Genomic DNA, 19,833 nt, shown 5'->3' on the forward strand with positions numbered 1-19,833 from the left:
TGCCTGCTGAAATCGTTCAGCAGGCATCGGGGCATATCGGCCAGGGGGGTCATTATGACCCCCCATGTCGGCGATGGCCGCAGATCGCTGGACAATTCAGTCCAGCGATCTGCGGCGGATTCCGGGTCAATCGGGTCTCCAGTGACCCGGTGACCCGGAATTATTGGCTGACCGGGGCCGTCAGAGACGGCCCCGAACAGCCAGAGCCAGCAGGGGTGAGGTGGCACTGGTGCCACCTCACGATCGCCCTGATTTGTCGGCCGGATTACCGGCCGACCAATCAGGGCGCCTGCTGCGGGTGTCACTTCCGCAACCCGCTCCGCCCCTCTTCCGGAGGACGTGAGCGGGTGCGGGACGTGCACCCCGGGTGCTGGGGACCCCGATCCCCGGCGCACTGGTATGTATAGATGTTCTTTGATCCTAACTTTAAGTTTGTTAACAGGTCGAAACGCGTTGGTTGCGTTTCGTTTGTTCTTATCTACATTATGTTCCAGTTTGGTTTTTAATATGTTCCAATAAAGCCAGTATTTTATCCAGTCTGGGAGCCGGATGCTATTTCCTCTTCTTTGATAAATCTCTCCCTCTGTGTTTTGAGAACACATAAATTCTGACAAAATTCCACAAAAATTTTGTTGCAAGCTTTGCAGAAAGAAATTTAAGCAGAATGGAGGAATTCAGCCGTGTGAACATAGCTTTATTCTGCAAGAATGATTAAATGTTTTGAAGGACATGACAAAGAGTGTTCTAGATTCCAGGTCCCTCAGATCTCAATCCAATCGAACATCAATGTAATGTGCTGGAAAGAAATATTTCCCATATCCCATTTATGAAGACTCCACCTCATAAATTGAGGTTGTCTGGTAAGATTATAAAATAAAATAAAAAATGTCAGGGGTACTCCCGTGGAATTAATTTTTTTAAATCAACTGGTGCCAGAAAGTTAAACAGATTTGTAAATTATTCAAAAGATGGAGAGGCTCCTGTGGAAAGTTTCACCAAGTGACCTGGGCAATCTAGATTTGTAAATTACTTCTATTAAAACATCTTAATCCTTTCAGTACTTATCAGCTGCTTAACCCCTTAAGGACACATGACGTTCTCATACGTCTCCATATCCGAGTCCTTAAGGACACATGACGTATGAGAACGTCATGTGCTTTACCGGCTCCCCGCAACCATCTGGAGCGGAGCCGGCGCCCGATGCCTGCTGAAATCCATCAGCAGGCATCGGGGCATATCGCCCAGGGGGGTCATGATGATCCCCCATGTCGGCGATCGCGGCGCATCGCTCGTCAATTCAGACGAGCGATGCGCTGCGATTCCGTTCCCCGCCGCTCGCCGGGCGGGGATCGGAGCCGGATGTCTGCTGATTTCTATCAGCAGACATCCCGGCAGTGTGCCGCGGGAGGTCCGGAGGACCTCCTATACCGGCGATCGCTGCAGGACGCCGGTAACTACTAACCGGCGTTCTGCAGCGGTTCCGGGTCATCAGGGTCACGTGTGACCCTGTGACCTGGATATAGATGGTGACTGGTGGTGTAGTATACACCACCAATCACCATCCATGCTGTACTGGGGGCTGGCATTGTGGCCACCCCCCTCAGTACAGTTGTGATTGGGTTGCCAAAGTGGCCACACCAATCACAATGTAATGGGAGGGGATCTGGTGGGCTAGGAGCATGTTGCTCCTTTCTGCCCGCCATTTCACAGAGATCTGGTGTGCAGGACAGAGCCCCGTGCTGCCCACCATCCCCTCAGTTAAAAAAAGTGCCCCTTTTCTGTGGCCCCTTGGCACAGAAATCCCCAGGGATAGCTTTAGATTAGGTAGGGACAGGTTAGGGTTAAAAAAAAAAAAATAGTTTTTATTCTTTTTTTTCGGCGTACCTCCGTGGGTCCGTAGCACCTTTAGCTGCGTGACCGCGACCCTGCTGGGTCGCTGCGGTCTGCCGCCAGCCTTTTTTTTTGGCGCAGATCTTTTTTTTTTTTCACTAAGCGTGTGTGCGGACCTCTTAGTTATAAAAGAGCGGTCCGCCACCGTTTGTTAAAGCCCACCCACCGCTGATCAGTCCCGTAGTACTGATCAGCGTTTTTTTTATGGTGCCGGCGCTTTTTTTTCGGGTTTTCTAGCGTGTTTTGGCACCCATAGGCGGTCCGTGCCACCAGTAGCAAGCGTGTACTGTGTGGCCGGACCGTACCTGTGTGTGCGGCGTGCCTCACCGCTGTCAGTGATTTATCACTGATCAGCGTTTTTTTGTGGTAAAGGCACCTTTTTCGGTTAACGCGTATTTTTTTTTTTGCACCCATAGGCGGTCCGTGCCACCAGTAGCAGGCGTGTACTGTGTGGACGGACCGTACCTGTGTGTGCAGCCTGTCCCACCGCTGTCGGTGATTTATCACTGATCAGCGTTTTTTTTTTTTTTGGGTTCAGGCGGGTGCATTTTTTTTCGGGGTAAAGCGTTTTTTTATTTAATTTTTCGGGTTTTTTGTGTGGGGGTCTGTGAACAAGCCACCAGCCACTGTCCTGGGATGAGTGGCCGGACCCCCCACTGACTTCTGCGCCCCCTGCCGCCACAAGCGCTAATCAGTGCGCACACCACTGATTAGATAAACGCTTATTTTTTTGGCGCAGGGTTTTTTTTTGCGCTAGAAGTCACCCTTTTTTTTTTAAAAGTCCCCTTTTTATTTTATATTTTTTTCTGTTAGGGCGGGTTAGTTTAGTTAGGTTAGGTTAGGCTAGGGCGGGTTAGGAAGGTAGTATCGCACCACACCACACGCAGCACACACACCAATAAAGTTTTCCCCCCCACACACACACATACCCGTATCCCCATTAGAGTAGGGAAATGGCCCGCAGAGTGTTTTCAGCGGAGGAGGCATATGACCTAATTGCCTCCGACTCTGAAAGCATCTCAGAGGACGATGAAGACCCCACCTTCCTTATTTCATCGTCCTCCTCATCATCTAGTTCAGATGATGAGCCACCAAGGCGGCGAACTCGCCGCCATGCGGTGCCGCAAACCTCCTCTGTCCTTGAGCCTGTGCCCCATGCTAGTATGAGTCCCCCTGGCGCTCATACTAGTGAAGCCCCCCTGCCAAGGTCACTGGTACCCCGTACCGGAGAACTTGACTAGGCTGAGCCAGCGGACCACGAGCCCGTGATTCCTGAGTTTGTTGGCGACTCAGGAATCAAAATTAACATCGCCGGGTTCACTGGAAAAGGACTTTTTCGGTAATTTTTTCAGTGACGACTTTGTTAATTTGATGGTTACACAGACGAATCTGTACGCCCAACAGTTCGTCGCCGCTAACCCGGGCTCACTTTTAGCTAGACCCGGCGGCTGGACTACAGTCGATGCAGCCGAAATGAGGACCTTTTGGGGCCTCGCGCTGCATATGGGTATAGTTAAAAAACCCAGTGTCAGGCAATATTGGAGTGGGTACGTCTTTTACCAGACACCCCTCTACAGTATGGCCATGACACGTTCCCGGTTGGAGGCCATTCGGAGATGTTTGCATTATGCTGATAATGCGGCATGTCCCCCCCGAACTGATCCCGCGTATGACCGCCTGTATAAAATCAGGCCGGTCATCAATCACTTCGGGGCCAGATTTTGGGAGGCCTATGTCCCGGGGCGGGAGGTCTCTATTGATGAGTCGCTCATCAGCTTCAAGGGGAGACTCAGCTTCCGGCAATACATCCCGACCAAGCGAGCGCGGTATGGCGTGAAGATGTATAAACTTTGTGAGAGTACCACCGGGTACACTTGCAAGTTTATAGTGTATGAGGGACGAGATTCCCGTTTTGAACCCCCAGAATGTCCCCCCACTCTGGGTGTTAACGGGAAAATCGTTTGGGGCCTTTTGCACCCATTGCTAGATAAAGGTTACCACCTTTACGTGGATAACTTTTATACTAGTATCCCTCTCTTTTCATCCCTTGCCGCCAGATCCACGGTCGCTTGTGGGAGAGTCCGGAAGAATCAAAGAGGCCTTCCGCCCCATCATTCCTTACATGCTCCTATCCCCCGGGGTGAGTCCCGTGCCTTTTCCCATGATAAACTGTTGTTTGTCCGGTATAAGGACAAGAGGGATGTCCTTATGCTCACCACAATTCATGGGAATGGCAGCACCCCTGTCCCTGTGCGAGGTACCATGGGACCGGTTTGAGGTAACAGAATAGGGACGGCCCCACACATCCCCTTCCCAGAATGATGATTCAGAGTATAGGGTTTGGGGCGGGCATCATTTTTACTTTTGGCTGTACTCTGGGTCATCATTCTGGGAAAATAATTGGCATATCATTTCTAAAATTGCAATTTTCTTCCCCCCCCATAGTACTCTTCATCCATTCCTGGAAAATAAATGAAGGGAACACCCGTCTGTTCCAAATCTCCACTTCACCCTATACACCTTCCCTAGGGGGTGTACTGTTTGTAGTATTCTCACATGTGGGTGTTCCTTTCTTGTATTTTCCTCTGAATGTATGTAACTGTTAGGTCCGTAACAAACATCCGCCTCAAATGCGAAGAGTTCTCGCTGAGCTCTGTCGTATTTCCAGGCGACAATTCGTAGTCACATGTTAGTTGTTCCCAGAAAAATGAAGCAGAGTATAGGTTGAAAATTGCAATTTTCAAAAGCTACCCTTCATCCATTCCTGGAAAATAAATTTAGGAAACACCTGTGCATTAAAAATGTCCTCTTTACCCCTATACCCATTTCTCAGGGTGGGTACTTTCTGTAATGGTGCCACATGTGGGTGTTTCATTTTTGTATTTTCCTCGGAATGTATGTAACCGTCAGCTACTGATATGCCAAAGGTCACAAATACAAAGTGACCTCTATGACTTCTGAGCCTTGTTGTGTGCCCGTCCAGCACGTTACCCCATATGTGGATGTATTTTTATAGTCAGGGGGAAAAGCCCTCAAAAATTTGTAACCCAATTTCTCATATTACTCCTTGGGAAAATGTTAAAAATTGGGTAACCCCAGCATTTTACTGTAAAAATTTTGTAATTTTTCAATTTATGGCCCACTTTTCAAAAAACCTGTGAGGTGTTATTTCCCACTGTACCCCTTGTTACGTTCATTGAGGGATGTAGTTTCTAAAATGGTGTCACATGTGTTTGTTTGTTTTTTGGCTGTTATTGCACAATGGGGGCTTTATAAATGCACATGACCCCCGACTTCAATTACAACAAAATTTTCACTCCTATTCTGAGCATTGCAGTGCGTCCACAGAGCAATTTACATCCACATATGGAGTATTTTTTTTCTCAGACAAAATTGTTCTACAAATTTTGGGGGCCTTTTGCCCTATTACCCAATGTGAAAATGAAACATTTGGGGTAACACTATCAATATAGTGCAAAAAAATCAAATTTTTAACTTTTACGGCCCACTGTTCAAAAAACCTCTGCGGTGTAAGTACTCACTGTAACACTGTTACGTTCCCCAAGGGGTCTAGTTTCCAAAATGTATGCCATGTGTTTTTTTTTTTGTTTTTTTTTTACTGTCCTGGCACCATAGGGGCTTCCTAAATGCGGCATGCCCCCAGAGCAAAATTTGTAACTCCTTCTCTTCTGAGACCTGTAGTGCGCCAGCAGAGCACTTTTCACCCCCATATGGGGTGTTTTCTGAATCGGGAGAAATTGGGCTTCAAATTTTGGGGGGTATTTTCTGATTTAACCCTTTGTAAAAATGTAAAATTTTTAGGAAACCAAGCATTTTAGGTAAAATTTATTCTTTTTTTTTTTGCATATACCAAAGTCGTGAAACCCCTGTGGGGTATTAAGGTTCACTTTACCCCTTGTTACGTTCCCCAAGGGGTCTAGTTTCCAAAATGGTATGCAATGTTGGTTTTTTTTTTTTTGCTGTCCTGGCACCATAGGGGCTTCCTAAATGCGGCATGCCCCCAGAGCAAAATTTGCTTCAAAAAAGCCAAATGTGACTCCTTCTCTTCTGGGACCTGTAGTGCGCCAGCAGAGCACTTCTCACCCCCATATGGGCTGTTTTCTGAATCGGGAGAAATTGGGCTTCAAATTTGGGGGGTATTTTCTGCTTTAACCCTTTGTAAAAATGTCAAATTTTTGGGAAACCAAGCATTTTAGAATTTTTTTTATTTTTTTTTACATTTGCAAAAGTTGTGAAACCCCTGTTGGGTATTAAGGCTCACTTAATTCCTTGTTACGTTCCTCAAGGGGTCTAATTTCCAAAATGGTATGGCTTGTGGGCGGTTTTAGCTGTTCTGGCACCATAGGGGCTTCCTAAATGCAACATGCCCCCCAAAAACCATTTCAGAAAAACATACTCTCCAAAATCCCCTTGTCGCTCCTTCGCTTCTGAGCCCTCTACTGCGCCCGCCGAACAATTAACATAGACATATGAGGTATGTGTTTCCTCAAGAGAAATTGGGCTACAAACACAAGTAAAAATTTTCTCCTTTACCCCTTGCAAACATAAAAAAAATTGGGTCTACAAGAACATGCAAGTGTAAAAAATGAAGATTTTGAATTTTCTCCTTCACTTTGCTGCTATTCCTGTGAAGCACCTAAAAGGGTTAACACACTTACTGAATGTCATTTTGAATACTTTGGGGGGTGTAGTTTTTATAATGGGGTCTTTTATGGGGTATTTCTAATATGAAGACCCTTCAAATCCACTTCAAACCTGAACTGGTCCCTGAAAAATATTGAGTTTGAAAATTTTGTGAAAATTTGGAAAATTGCTGCTGAACTTTGAAGCCCTCTGGTGTCTTCCAAAAGTAAAAACTCGTCAATTTTATGATGCAGACATAAAGTGGACATATTGTATATGTGAATAAAAAAAAAAATGTATTTTGAATATCCATTTTTCTTACAAGCAGAGAGCTTCAAAGTTAGAAAAATGCAACATTTTCAATTTTTTTTGTCAAATTTTGGGATTTTTCACCAAGAAAGGATGCAAGTTACGATAAAATTTTACCACTATGTTAAAGTAGAATATGTCACGAAAAAACAATCTCGGAATCAGAATGATCAGTAAAAGCATTCCAGAGTTATTAATGTTTAAAGTGACAGTGGTCAGATTTGCAAAAAACGCTCTGGTCATTAAGGCCAAAATGGGCTTGGTCCTTAAGGGGTTAATACTACAGAGGAAATGATTTTCTTTTTGGAACACACAGCTCTCTGCTGAATCACGAGCACAGCGCTCTCTGCTGACATCTCTGTCCATTTTAGAAACTGACGAGAGCAGCATATGTTTTCTATAGGGATTTTCTCCTACTCTTGACAGTTCTTAAAATGGACAGATATGTCAGCAGAGTGCTCTGTGTTCCAAAAAGAAAACCATTTCCTATGTAGTATTCAGCAGATAATAAGTACTGGAAGGATTACGTTTTTTTAATAGAAGTAATTTACAAATCTGTTTAACTTTCTGGCACCAGTTGATAAAAAAAAAAAAAAAAGTTTTCCACTGGAGTACCCCTTTAAACATCCTCTAAGAGTACGTTCACACTGCAGAATTCCGTGAGCGGAATTCTGCAAGTGGAATTCCACGCAGTGAACATTACCATCAGTGTGAATGGGTCTTCTGCGACAGTTCCGCATCTGAAATTCTTCTGCACAGAGAATGAACATGTTCATTCTTTGCACGGAATTCCGTGAGCACTGCATAGCAGTCAATGGTGACAGCGCAGTGCCACGCAGCCCTACTGCCGAAGTGTTTTCTGCGGCGGCGGCCAGATGGAATCTCCTCAAGGGAATTCTTTGAGCTGAGATTCCACAGTGTGAACATACCCTTAAGGTCCCTGGGCGCCCACTGACTTTCTGTCTTTTGTCTTAAAAGAAAATAAATGCCTGCTCAGCCAATAACTGAAAGGTCTTCTGATTCAGCTAGTAATTGAGTTTGAATTTCCTTGTGTCAAAAGGGGAACTAGGAAGTTGAGTTCAGCTAGGAATTTGGCACTGTTGTAATTGCAGATACCACAGGAAACCTTAAGAGATCATGTGGAGACCATGCGTTCATATATCAGAGCTGTTTTGGTGGCATAAAGGGGACCTATACAATATTGAGCAGGTCGTTTTGTTATGGTTGAGTGTTTTATAATGAAGGCCAGATGTAACATGTCCACTGTTTCAGCATATTGTTTGTCTCATAGCTACATGAAAGTAATCACAACTGTCCACTACTAGGTAGGCAATAAAAAGGTTATTATAGGCTACAGGTGCTTATGTTTACAGTGCAAGTAACCCCTGTAGAAACTTGACGAAGGCTACATTGACATCACGTTTATTGCTTACAGTTGCCTTATCAGTTTTTTGTTTACCTAAATGGGACACAAAATGCAAGGTTATAAAAAATGTATATGATTTTTAAAACATTGAGAAAGTAGTAGTCCACAGTTTTGCGTGCAGGAAAAAATGTGCAAGGTCAAAACCGTACACAACCTGATACATCTAGTTGTGTACAGTTTTGTATGGCATGTCAATCTATATGTTTTTTTTCATACAGGTATATATGATTTTCACATTGAAAACCGTATACAGCAACTGTATGTAAAAAAAATAAATAAAATGTGGTGTGAATGCACCCTTAAAAGGACCCGGCAAAATCTTTATGCCCAGGATGTGTAATAAAACATGAAAGCCTCTACTTACCTCATTTACTCCTGTGCAGCCTCTGTTATCAACATCTGGTTGCCTCTGCACATTATAGAGCTCCAGATGGCACATTATATCGCCGCTGAGATAGGACACCGGGCACTGATACCAGAGGTTACGGAGGTCATCAAGAAAGGTAATTAAAGGGGTATTCCAGGAATCTTTTTTTATTTGACTATGCTACAGGGGCTCTAAAGTTAGTGTCGTTCATAATATAGTGTCTGTACCTGTGTGTGATGGTTTTCTCACAATTCTTCTGTGATTTTCATACCACCATTTATTTTTAACAGCATACAAAATGAATGTCTCAGATTTTTCCCAGCTTGCAATGCGGTCGAGACCTGACTCACTAGTCAGCTGATGACTGGGAGCCTGTCTGCTTCGATGGGTGGAGCGATCGCTTGGTGGGAGAGAGATCAATCTGCAACTAATGCAACAGCTGTAGGCACCCTGATTGAAATCCGCAGGTCTTTTGTTTCAATGGGTGGGGTGGCTGATGTGTGGGAGGGAGGCAAATGGAATTGTGGGATTTGTAGTCAAAAAAAGAAAAGTCAAACAGGTAATGCAAGTTCACAAAAAGCTAGCCACAGTGTTATGGTAATCTTACAACATAGCCATTTAGCCCCAAGACAAGCGCAGATCCTTCCTAAGAATGTCCATTACTGTCTGCCATGTACGTACTAAAATCGCCTTATGTTGAATAACCCCTTTTAAATTCTTTTTTTTTGTTTTTTGTTTTATTACACATCCTAGGCACATTGATTACTGCCAGATAACCCCTTTAGGGTCTATTCACACGTGCAGTATCCGGCACATGTTTGATGCACAGGATTTGAAGCTGTGTTCATTCATTTAGTTTAAATTTAAATCTTCAGCATAAAATCGTACGCATCAAATATGCACAGGATACTGTATGTGTAAATAGATCCTTAAAGAGGACCCATTATCTCTCCATACACTTTATAAAATTCTAAAGCATCTTGGTTTAGAACTCTGCTTTGTGCTATTCATCTGTTATCCATCCTATCAATATATAAAAATATATTGACAATTGGATTTCCAGCTTGGGCATATCCCTTCAGTCTCACAATGTCACAATCAATGCTGACAGTATTAGACTCTGTAGAAACACACCCCCTTTAACAAGTGGAATGATAGCACCCAGTTGTCAAATTTTTTTTTAATCAATATTAAGGAGGAATAAGGCTAGGTTCCAGGTTAGGAATTATGGTTGAAAATTCCTAAAGTCCCTTTTTTGTCAATTGGATAATTGTTTTAAGAGCAAAAAAAAAACCTCCAAATGGCGCTGCTGGTTCCGTTGAAAGGTATAATAAACCAGGTCCAGAGTGGAGTGGAGTAAAAGCTTGTGTATTTTATTGCATGAGGATAAAACAAATGCAATAAAAAGTGGTGCAAGACAGGACTACGCGTTTCGGGGGAGCCACCCCCTTTTTATTCCTTAAAGGAGTAGTGCAGTGAAACATAATAAATCCCCTATTTAAAGGATAGGGATAAGTTTTAGATCGCTGGAACCCCCTGTGATCTCCTGAATGGGGCCCGGGAGTCTGCTGGAAGCGATGGTTCCGACTTCCACAGGAAGCCGCAGCCGACGCCCCCTCCATGTATCTCTATGGCCTGGATCCTCATCCTGGGGTACGCCAGGGGTTGTTTGGGTGTACGCGAAGCGCTGACAAATACCGGCCATACTGTACCCGAGCTGCGGCCGCGGCTACTGTATACGAGCTGTGGCCGCGGCTACTGTAAGTGAGCTGCGTGGTTGTCAGGGAGACGTGTGACCTCCCCTGGTTGCCGCACAGCGCAGGAGGACGGCACACGTCAGTGCGGCCCCACCGAACTGGATATCCTGCGTGAAGGAGCAGGCAACGGGACCGCAGGACGCCAGGTAAAACCAAAAAAAGTTAAAAACAACTGTATGGGCCGAAGGGGGACTGTATGGGACGGAGGGGGGGATGTATGGGACGGAGCACAAGGGATTAAGATTAAAATCTAATGCCTTGTGCTTTACTTCTCATCCCTCCTCCGCCATTATCCCTCTCCCCTTCCATCTTAATATCTTGCGCCATTTCCCCCCCCCCCCTCCATCTTAATCCCCTTGTGCTATTATTCCCCCCTCCCTCTGATACCCTTTTGCCATATCGGATAATAATGGCACAAAGGGATTAAGAGGGAGGGGGAAAATTGGCAAAAGGGGATCAGAGGGAGGGGGGGAAATGGCAAAAGGGGAACAGAGGGAGAGGGGAATAATGACACAAGGGGATTAATATGGAGGGGGGGGGTTGATTATACCCCCTCCACCTTAAAGGGGTACTCCGGCGCTTAGACATCTTATCCCCTATCCTATCTTGCCCCCTTACAGCAGACTGCCGAACCCCCATTAAGGAGATAGTGGGGGGTCCAGGGGTCGGACCCCCTGCAATCTATTACTTATCCCCTATGCTTTGGATAGGGGATAAGTTATGTTTCACTACAGAACTCCTTTAATTCCAATGAATAATTATAGCCATTGTTAAATCAATCCAGCACAGCATTGTAGATTGCAGTAATAGATCCCTATTGTCCAGTCCTCCTAAATCAGGTAATGGAAAACATTTACAGTATTATGCACCACTGTCCTCACCTTTATAAATAACGTATGACAGATTCATGCATATAATTCACTTAATGAAAAAAAAACAAAAAAACTTTTTGTTAGAGTACCCTTTTAAGCCATTAAACTATTCATGAAGTTTAATGTAAAAAAATGCCATCGTAAATTCCTCTCCCCCTTGTTTATTAAAATGAGGTATAACTTATCTGAATCCGCGGTCTGGTTCCCAAGATGAACCCATTACTAGCCAGCATTACTAATATGTTAATAATTGGCTTTCCATTGCGCAAAGCCAACGATTAATAACAGGTCTATCTCCAGACCGCGAATTCAGGTAAGTTTTTTTATATTACTTCAGTTCACTTGCACTATAAACCTGTGTATTGGGTTTAATGCGGGTAAACCAGCTATCAGTTTAGCTTTAAATGTAGCTTTTATTACATCTAAAGTGAAGTCATGGGCTAAATAATGGTGCTGTCTGTTAACCAGAGAACAAAATGTATGTACTACTTTCAAAAGAGAAGTGAGGAATATAAATACACTAAGAGAAAATACAACTACAGTAGTTGTATCCAGATACAAAATAGTTGTGTGGCGGTCTGGCCCTTTATTTTCTTATACATGTCTATTCTAATTCTATGTCTATTCCAGTCTATGAACACTAGATGGCAGATGAACTGTATATAATAATAAAGGTTCATACGTTCTTCAGGTATCTTACTATCATTTGTTTTTTCTTTCCTAAACATTCAATAGAAATTTATTTTTTGAAAAATGTCTATTGTTATGTATTGTATGAACCTTAAACTAATATGGATTACATTAGCTTTTTCCATTAGTCTATATTAGGGCTGCAATGATTAATCGATATTATCGATTAAAATCGATAATCTAAATAGTTGTCAACGATTTCCATTATTAATTCGTCGGTAGTTAGGGGGTGCAGCTCAGTCGTTAGGGACGTGGCTTAGCAACCAATAAGGGATGTGGAAATCGTATTGCCTGATGTCCAGGACATACAGTTTTGGACACTAGGAAGGTGATTTCTTCAGGCATTTAGCCCTGCTTTGGGGAGAATTCACATATGACGGGGCAATCAGTCTCGCCCTGTCACTAAACTCCTATAGACTGCAGCTGTATGCTGCAGCCTAGAGTAAGCCGGACAGGGCATGCTGGGACTCTTAATGCTCTCAGAAGGGCGTCCGGTAACAGGGAAGCAACAAGAGAAATGAAATGACGGGCACAGCATGCATGAATCGCTCAAACTGGGTGCAACAAGTTGTCAATATTTTGAACATGTATAACAAGAGGAAAGAAAAGCTGACAACTACAAGCCACTGATGCACACCAAGTAAACTATTTTGTGAATAAGAAAAATGTGTTTTTATTGGACACAAAAAGAACTGCACAAACATTTAAAATCACATAAAAATATAGGAAAAACAAGTGGAGTGTAGTCCTCAAACACTAGCCCCATTCCATGGCTACCATAGCCCAAAAGGGAGGGTCCCAACACTATAATATAAAGATGGTGGCTGCCTATAAAACCTCCAGACAAAGAATTAATCAGGTAATATATCAACAATTGTCAAATGCAGTATAATAAACTGGACAGTACACAATTAGTTACTGTAAACACACAATCTCAGAGTGCATGATACCATAGATATCCACTATAGATTCCATGACAGCCTCTTAATGTGTTAAATGTAAACTGGATGTCTGTGAGGTGTTAGAGGCTAGCTGTATGTCCTATCTCTGGTAGAACCGGGACACTTCTACTGGGTACGGGGAAAAGCAGACTCCACACGTTCCGCCACCGGAAAAGGTGACTTCTCAGGAGTGATTGCATGTTCCCAGTGTCCATAATTTATTTGTTCAGTAATTGAAAAAAAAAACTGTAACAATTACCTTTTTCTGTAGTGTGGATCCGGTCACCATGCGGAACGCTAATCGCCACGCCGTGCACGCTATTACCGGAAGTGGGGCAGGAACACAGGATGGAAGTGTGGCAAGGCTCCTGCTCACTGAGCAAGTACTCTCTGTGGTAGAGGTGGGGGAGGATAGTGGGACGGAGGTGCAGGACAGTCAGCCAGTTAGCTGGGTTACAGTTAGAAAACGGGGTAGAGGGAAAAGTGTCAGGGAGGCTAGTCCTGAACTGGCACACCCCAACAAGTTTGCACGGTTGGCAGATGAGGGGGATGTCATTTCAGAGCTAGCAGTACTGCAGCAGGACTCTGCCTCTGACCACCAGGGGGGTGTCTGCTCCAGTAAGGAGGGAGGGAGGAGTGCAGGGCAGGCCAGAGAGGTACTGGTAGACTCACTTATTAGGGGGACAGACGGGGCGATCTGTCACAAAGACCGGGATCGCCGAACAGTGTGTTGTCTTCCTGGCGCTTGAGTTCGGCACATCACGGATCGGGTTGACAGGTTGCTTGGTGGGGCTGGAAAGGACCCAGCAGTCATGGTACATATTGGCACCAATGACAAAGTAAGAGGTGGGTGGAGTGTCCTTAAAAATTATTTCGGGGACTTAGGCCGCAAGCTTACAAGGACCTCCAAGGTAATGTTTTCTGAAATATTACCTGTACCACGAGCCACACCAGAGAGGCAGCGGGAGATTAGGGAGGTAAACAAGTGGCTTAGAAGCTGGTGTAGGAAGGAGGGGTTTGGGTTCATGGAGAACTGGGCCAACTTCGCTGTCTGATACCGGTTCTACAGTAGGGACGGGCTGCACCTCAATGGGGAGGGGGCAGCTGTGCTTGGGGAGGAGATGGCTAGAAGGGTGGAGGAGTGTTTAAACTAGGGACTGGGTGGGAGGAAACCTACAACTTAGAGGGGGGGAGATAATGTAGATAGAGAGGGGGGACTTATTAACCCCTTAAGGACGCAGGACGTAAATGTACGTCCTGGTGAGGTGGTACTTAACGCACCAGGACATACATTTACGTCCTATGCATAACCGCGGGCATCGGAGCGATGCCCGTGTCATGCGCGGCTGATCCCGGCTGCTGATCGCAGCCAGGGACCTGCCGGCAATGGCCGACGCCCGCGATCTCGCGGGCGTCCGCCATTAACCCCTCAGGTGCCGGGATCAATACAGATCCCGGCATCTGCGGCAGTTCGTGATTTGAATGAATGATCGGATCGCCCGCAGCGCTGCTGCGGGGATCCGATCATTCATAACGCCGCACGGAGGTCCCCTCTCCTGCCTCCGTCCGGCTCCCGGCGTCTCCTGCTCTGGTCTGTGATCGAGCAGACCAGAGCAGAAGATGACCGATAATACTGATCTGTTCTATGTCCTATACATAGAACAGATCAGTATTAGCAATCATGGTATTGCTATGAATAGTCCCCTATGGGGACTATTCAAGTGTAAAAAAAAATGTAAAAGTAAAAAAAAAGTGAAAAATCCCCTCCCCCAATAAAAAAGTAAAACGTCCGTTTTTTCCTATTTTACCCCCAAAAAGCGTAAATTTTTTTTTTATAGACATATTTGGTATCGCCGCGTGCGTAAATGTCCGAACTATTAAAATAAAATGTTAATGATCCCGTACGGTGAACGGCGTGAACGAAAAAAAAAGTCCAAAATTCCTACTTTTGTAATACATTTTATTAAAAAAAAAATTATAAAAAATTTATTAAAAGTTTTTCATATGCAAATGTGGTATCAAAAAAAAAGTACAGATCATGGCGCAAAAAATGAGCCCCCATACCGCCGCGTATACGGAAAAATAAAAAAGTTAGAGGTCATCAAAATAAAGGGATTATAAACGTACTAATTTGGTTAAAAAGTTTGTGATTTTTTTTAAGCGCAACAATAATATAAACGTATGTAATAATGGGTATCATTTTAATCGGATTGACCCTCAGAATAAAGAACACATGTCATTTTTACCATAAATTGTACGGCGTGAAAACGAAACCTTTCAAAATTAGCAAAATTGCGTTTTTCGTTTTAATTTCCCCACAAAAATTAGTGTTTTTTGGTTGCGCCATACATTTTATGATATGAGTGATGTCATTACAAAGGACAACTGGTCGCGCAAAAAACAAGCCCTCATACTAGTCTGTGGATGAAAATATAAAAGAGTTATGATTTTTAGAAGGCGAGGAGGAAAAAATGAAAAAATGAAAAATTAAATTGTCTGAGTCCTTAAGGCCAAAATGGGCTGAGTCCTTAAGGGGTTAATGTACCTGAGGTTAGAATAGTTAATAGGGATAGACTTCATAGGGAAAAAAAAAAACATACTCCATTGAAATTCATGTTGACTAATGCCAGAAGTCTGACCAATAAAACTGACGAACTGGAGTTGATATTGTCCAAGGAAAATTATGACATAGTGGGTATAAGAGAGACTTGGTTGGTCGATAGCTGTGACTGGGCGGTCAACATACAGGGTTATAGCCTATTCAGGAAGGATCGGACAAAACCGAAAGGGGGAGTATTTGTCTTTATGTAAAACCCAGTCTGAAGGACGCACTACGGGAGGATATATGGGAGGGAAACGATAATGTGGAATCATTATGGGTAGAAATATATGGAAATAAAAATAAAACCATTCTGATAGGGGTTTGCTATAAGCCACCAACATAATGGAAGAGCCAGAAGATCAATTACTGAGGCAAATAAACATGGCATCAAATCAAAATGTGATAATAATGGGGGACTTTAACTATCCTGATATAAATTGGGAGACTGCGACCTGTAAATCTCATAAAGGAAACAGGTTTCTGACTATAGCTAAAGACAATTATCTGTCCCCAATGGTGCAGGGCCTGACCAGAGGGGGCACCCTGCTAGACTTAATATTAACCAACAGACCTGATAGAGTAACTAATGTGCAGGTAGAAGGACACCTAGGAAATAGTAATCATAATTTAATACATTATAACTTGTTCTTCAATAAGGGAAATCTCATGAGGGGCAACAAAAACAATGAACTTTAGGACGGCAAGTTTGATCAACTCAGAGAAGCCCTTAACAATATAAAATGTTATAATGTCCTCAGAAACAAGAATACTGATACTAAATGAGGGACTTTAAAAAAAAAAAACTTAAATGACGAAAATAAAGCATTTAAACTACTAAAACAGGATGACAGTGAAGAAGCATTAGAAAGCTTTAGAGAAAAATGCAGAATATGTAAAAATACAGATAAAAGCCGCTAAAATAGAGACAGACTCATTGCCAAAGAGAGTAAAACTAACCCGAAAATGTTCTTTAACCCCTTGCCGCAAAACGCCATTTATAAACGGCTCTGCGGCACGGGAGGGTTATGAAGCGAGCTCGGGAGCTGAGCTCGCATCATACCCGCATGGTCCAGCCTGCTATCAGCAGTCAAGACCCGTGGCTAATGCCAGACATTGCAGTCCAGGCAGATGTCCGGCATTAACTCTTTAGACGCGGTGATCAAAGTTGATCGCCACGTCGAAAGTGAAAGCTTCCCGGTAGCTCAGTCGGGCTGATTGGGACCAGCTCGGTAAAATCGCGATGTCCCGAACAGCTAGGACGCAGCGGAAGGGTGCCTTGCCTGCCTCCTGCATGTCTGATCGGTGATTGATTGCTCCAAGCCTTAAATCCAGGCTTGAGTAATCAACCTCCGATAACACTGATCAATGCATTGGGCAGGCGTTTACAGTGTGATTCCCGCTGCAGCGGAAAAGTTGCCGCATCTCAAACTTTAAGCGGGAAACTTGCTGTAAACCCCCGCCCGTGTGAATGTACCCTGTACATTCACATGGGGGGCAAAACTATAACTCCCAGCATGCACTGAAAGGCCATGCATGCTGGGAGTTGTAGTTTTGATACAGGTGGAGGCACACGGGTATAGAAACACTGAGTTAGGAAACACAGTGGTTCGGAAATACTGTGGTAGTCTGTTACCTAACTCAGTGTTTCCCAATCCCAACCAGTGTGCCTCCAGCTGTTGCAGAACTAAAACTCCCAGCATGCACGGTCTGTCAGTGCATGCTGGGGGTTGTAGTTTTGCCCCCCATGTGAATGTACAGGGTACATTCACATGGGCGGGGGTTTACAGCAAGTTTCCCGCTTAAAGTTTGAGATGCGGCAACTTTTCCGCTGCAGTGGGAAACACACTGTAAATCCCCCGCCCATGTGAATGTACCCTAAAAACACTACACTAACACATAATAAAGAGTAAAACACTACATATACACTACACCCTTACACTGTGCCTCCCCCTCCCCACCCCACACACAAATAAAAATAAAAAACATCTTGTACATCCGTTTTTCCAAAACGGAGCCTCCAGCTGTTGTAAAATAACCGTATTAGTATTGCCGGACAGCCATTGACTGTTCAGGCATGTTGGTAGTTTTGCAACAGCTGGAGGCACCCTGTTTGGGGAAAACTGACGTACAGTATTTTTGGTGGAGGAGACAAGTGTAACGCTTGCATCCGGGTACACCCCTATGAAAATCCCTAATTTAAGCCTCAAATGCGTATGGCGCTCTCTCACTTCGGAGCCCTGTCGTATTTCAAGGCAACAGTTTAGGGCCACACATGGGGTAACTCTGTACTCAGAAGAAATTGCACTACAAATTTTGGGGGTCTTTTTCTTCTTTATGAAAAGGTAATGTTTGGGTCTACACCAACATGTTAGTGTAAAAAAATAAATAAAAATTTACACTAACATGCTGGTGTTGCCCCATACTTTTCATTTTCATAAGAGGTAAAAGGGAAAAAAAAGACCCCCAAAATTTGATACACAATTTCTCCCAAGTACGGAAATACCCCATATGTGGGTGTAAAATGCTCTGCGGACGCACAACAAGGCTCAGGAGTGAGAGCGCACTATGTACATTTGAGGCCTAAACTGGTGATTTGCACAGGGGTGGCTGCTGGTTACAGTGTTTCCTACATAAACGCAAAAAAATAAATAAACACCCACATGTGACCCCATTTCGGAAACTACACCCCTCACGGAACGTAACAAGGGGTATAGTGAGCATTTACATGCCACAGGTGTCTGACAGATTTTTGGAACAGTGGTTCGTGAAAATGAAAAATTTTATTTTTCATTTGAACAGCCCAGTGTTCCAAAGATCTGTCAAATGCCAGTGGGGTGTAAATGCTCACTGCACCCCTTGTTACATTCCTTGATGGGTGTGGTTTTCCAAATAGTATGTCATGTGGGGTGTTTTTTGCTGTTCTGGCACCATGGGGACTTCCTAAATGAGACATGCCCCCCAAAAACCATTTCAGCAAAATTCGCTTTCCAAAAGCCCAATGTCGCTCTCTCCCATTTGAGCCCTCTAATGCACCCGCAGATCACTTTACATCCACATTAGAGGTATTAACTTACTCGAGAGAAATGGGGTTTCAATTTTCACCTATTACCCCTTGTGAAAATGAAAAATGTTGGTAACATTAGCATTTTAGTAAAAAAAACTAAATTTTTTCATTTTCATGTCCAACTTCAACGCAAAGTCGTCAAACACCTGTGGGGTGTTAAGGCTCATTGTACCACTTGTTAGGTTCCTTGAGGGGTGTAGTTTCCCAAATAGTATGCCATGTGAGGTGTTTTTTGCTGTTCTGGCACCATGGAGGCTTCCTTAAATGCGACATGCCCTACAAAAACCATTTCAGCAAAATTTGCTCTTTAAAATCACCCACAAAGCACTTTACATCCACATATGAGGTATTTCCTTACTTGAGAGAAATTGAGTTACAAATTTTGGGGGGCTTTTTCTCCTTTTACCTTGTAAAAAATAAAAAAATATGGGTCTACAACAACATGTTAGTGTAAAAAATGCGGATTTAGATTTTTCTCCTCCACTTTGCTGCTATTCTTGTGAAACACCTAAAGAATAAACAAACTTTCTGAATGTCATTTTGAATACTTTCAGAGGTGCAGTTTCTATAACGGGGTAATTTATGGGGTATTTCTCACAGAAAGGCCCCTCAAATCCACCTCAAACTTAACTGGTTCATGAAAAATTCTGATTTTGAAATTTCCGTGAAAATTTTTATAATTTCTGCTATACTTTGAAGCCCTCTAATGTCTTCAAAAAGTTAAAACATATCAACTTTATGATGTCACCATAAAGTAGTCATATTGTATTTGTGAATCAATATAAATAATGCATTTGGAATATCCATTTTCCTTACAAGCAGAGAGTTTCAAAGTAAAAAAAAAAGCTAAATTTTCATGAAATTTTGGGACTTTTCACCAGAAAAGGATGCAAATAACGACGAAAATTTACCACTATGTTAAAGTAGAATAGGTCATGAAAAAACAATCTCAGAATCAAAATGAAAGGTGTTATTAATGCTTAAAGTGACAGTGGTCAGATTTGCAAAAAAGGGCTGCGTCCTTAAGGTGAAAATGAGCTGCGTCCTCAAGTGGTTAAGGGGTTAACTATATAAATAGCAAAAAGGTTAAAAATGAAATTGTTGGCCCAGGGATCAGGAAAAAGAAAATATATTAAACAAATTCTTCTCCACTATATTCACCGAGGAAAATGAAATGCCAGGTGAAATTCAGCGAGATAAGGTAAACTCCCCAGTACAGGTCACCTGTCTAACCCTGGAAGAAGTACAGTGCCGCCTACAAAAATCTAAAT

The 19,833-nt window shown here is 43.5% G+C and overlaps 1 protein-coding gene across 8 annotated transcripts in view; it reads left to right on the forward strand.

The window, feature by feature from the left end:
* AOPEP (aminopeptidase O (putative)) overlaps nt 1–19,833 on the forward strand; it is a 697,195-nt gene that overhangs the window by 20,715 nt on the left and 656,647 nt on the right. The window contains exon 1 of one of the 8 annotated variants that reach the window (XM_056524643.1): nt 8,724–8,772. The exons of the other annotated variants lie outside the window; for them this stretch is intronic. The gene's annotated coding sequence lies outside the window, so the exon portion shown is untranslated. Of the gene's footprint in view, nt 1–8,723; nt 8,773–19,833 lie in introns of those variants that run through there. 8 annotated transcript variants of the gene reach the window in all.

The sequence above is a fragment of the Hyla sarda genome, chromosome 1, assembly GCF_029499605.1.
Source record: "Hyla sarda isolate aHylSar1 chromosome 1, aHylSar1.hap1, whole genome shotgun sequence".
Taxonomy (NCBI): Eukaryota; Metazoa; Chordata; class Amphibia; order Anura; family Hylidae; genus Hyla; species Hyla sarda.